The 1662-nt window shown below is 51.7% G+C and overlaps 4 non-coding genes across 4 annotated transcripts; all 4 read left to right on the forward strand.

The window, feature by feature from the left end:
- The first annotated feature begins 149 nt into the window (after window positions 1-149).
- On the forward strand, window positions 150-223 carry trnat-ugu (transfer RNA threonine (anticodon UGU)). The gene has a single exon. It is a non-coding gene; the product is annotated as a tRNA-Thr (tRNA).
- A 460-nt stretch (window positions 224-683) lies between these two features.
- Window positions 684-757, forward strand: trnat-cgu (transfer RNA threonine (anticodon CGU)). Its single transcript has one exon. It is a non-coding gene; the product is annotated as a tRNA-Thr (tRNA).
- Window positions 758-1214: 457 nt separating this feature from the next.
- On the forward strand, window positions 1215-1288 carry trnat-agu (transfer RNA threonine (anticodon AGU)). The gene has a single exon. It is a non-coding gene; the product is annotated as a tRNA-Thr (tRNA).
- A 166-nt stretch (window positions 1289-1454) lies between these two features.
- Window positions 1455-1528, forward strand: trnat-ugu (transfer RNA threonine (anticodon UGU)). The gene has a single exon. It is a non-coding gene; the product is annotated as a tRNA-Thr (tRNA).
- The last annotated feature ends 134 nt before the right edge of the window (window positions 1529-1662 follow it).

Below are 1662 nucleotides of genomic sequence, written 5' to 3' on the forward strand. Positions count from 1 at the left end.
TCCTCCTAGGGGAGCCCAGCTTTTCTTTCCGAGAACGGAATGCAAAGGGGTTGCAGACGAGCGCAAGGCCCGTAGGCTGTTTCATTTGCAAACCTCCCCTCAGCTTCTGCCGAAGAATGATGGCCTGGGCTAATGCATCTGGGCATCTGGGCGCTGTGGCTTAGCTGGTCAAAGCACCTGTCTTGTAAACAGGAGATTCTGGGTTTGAATCCCAGTGGTGCCTCTCCACTGGTGGATTTTCTCTCTGGGTTTTTTCTTAGATAGGTGGCACTGACGGTGTCTCTGCTTTTTGAGTCACACTTCAATTGTGCAGAGGCCCGAGGGCCTGTCCTTCCTGCCCACAGAGCGTGTGACCTCTCAGCATTGGTCAGGCACAAACCCAGAGGATAAATTTTCATGTGCCTCCTACAGGCTCTTTGGCAGGCACTGTGGCGCAATGGCTAGCGTGTTGGACTTCTAGACTGCCAGAAGAGGCCATTCAGAGTTTGTGGGTTTGCGTCCCACCAGAGTCGTGGCCTTTGGCTTTTTGTTAAGCCTTATACTGCACACTGTTGCACTCCGGCAACAGAAAGTTTTAAATAAGCTGTTTTAAGCTGTCCAGAGCCAGGCCCGTGGACCATTGGCCTCACCGCTGGATGGCTCGATCCTCTGAGCCGCCCTCCCGGAGTCAGTGCGTGTCTTTTGGCGCTGTGGCTTAGTTGGTTAAAGCACCTGTCTCGTAAAAAGCAGATCCTGGGTTCGAATCCCAGCGGTGCCTTTGGCAGTGATCGCATCTGTCAAGAGCATGCTTCTCTGAGATCGGACTCCGAACAGGGGTAGCGAGGAGTGCAAAGGCAGCAGGCGGTTCCTTTAGCAAACTGCCCCACCTCATCTGCCAAAAAACACTGTTGTGGCTAGAAGGGATACAGCAAAAACCGGAAGTTAACAATAAATTGCTTTTTCTACCTATTCAATTGTGTTTTATTAACGTCTACACCTACCCCAACCCTAAACCTACCCCGTACAATAATGCCAAAAAAGTAATTATTGTTGTACAGTGTTAGAAAAATTACGCTAAATTGATGTGCGCATACCCAGCAGTCTTTGCTGTATCCCTGCTAGCCTTAACCAACAAACACTCTTAAGCTGTCCAGTGCCTTGCCAGCGAGTCTCTGGCCTCTTCTCTGGATGCTTTGATCCTCTGACTCGCCCTCCCAGAAACTACACTTGTAGCTGGCGCCGTGGCTTAGTTGGTTAAAGCGCCTGTCTAGTAAACAGGAGATCCTGAGTTCAAATCCCAGCGGTGCCTTTTGGGAGAGCACGGGCTCCTCCTAGGGGAGCCCAGCTTTTCTTTCCGAGAACGGAATGCAAAGGGGTTGCAGACGAGCGCAAGGCCCGTAGGCTGTTTCATTTGCAAACCTCCCCTAAGCTTCTGCCGAAGAATGATGGCCTGGGCTAATGCATCTGGGCAGCTGGGCGCTGTGGCTTAGCTGGTCAAAGCACCTGTCTTGTAAACAAGAGATCCTGGGTTCGAATCCCAGCGGTGCCTCTCCACTGGTGGATTTTCTCTCTGGGCTATTTCTTAGATAGGTGGCACTGACGGTGTCTCTGCTTTTCGAGTCACACTTCAATTGTGCAGAGGAACGAGGGCCTGTCCTTCCTGCCCACAGAGCGTGTGACCTC

The sequence above is a fragment of the Sinocyclocheilus anshuiensis genome, unplaced genomic scaffold (assembly GCF_001515605.1).
Source record: "Sinocyclocheilus anshuiensis isolate Anshui unplaced genomic scaffold, SAMN03320099.WGS_v1.1 scaffold583, whole genome shotgun sequence".
Taxonomy (NCBI): Eukaryota; Metazoa; Chordata; class Actinopteri; order Cypriniformes; family Cyprinidae; genus Sinocyclocheilus; species Sinocyclocheilus anshuiensis.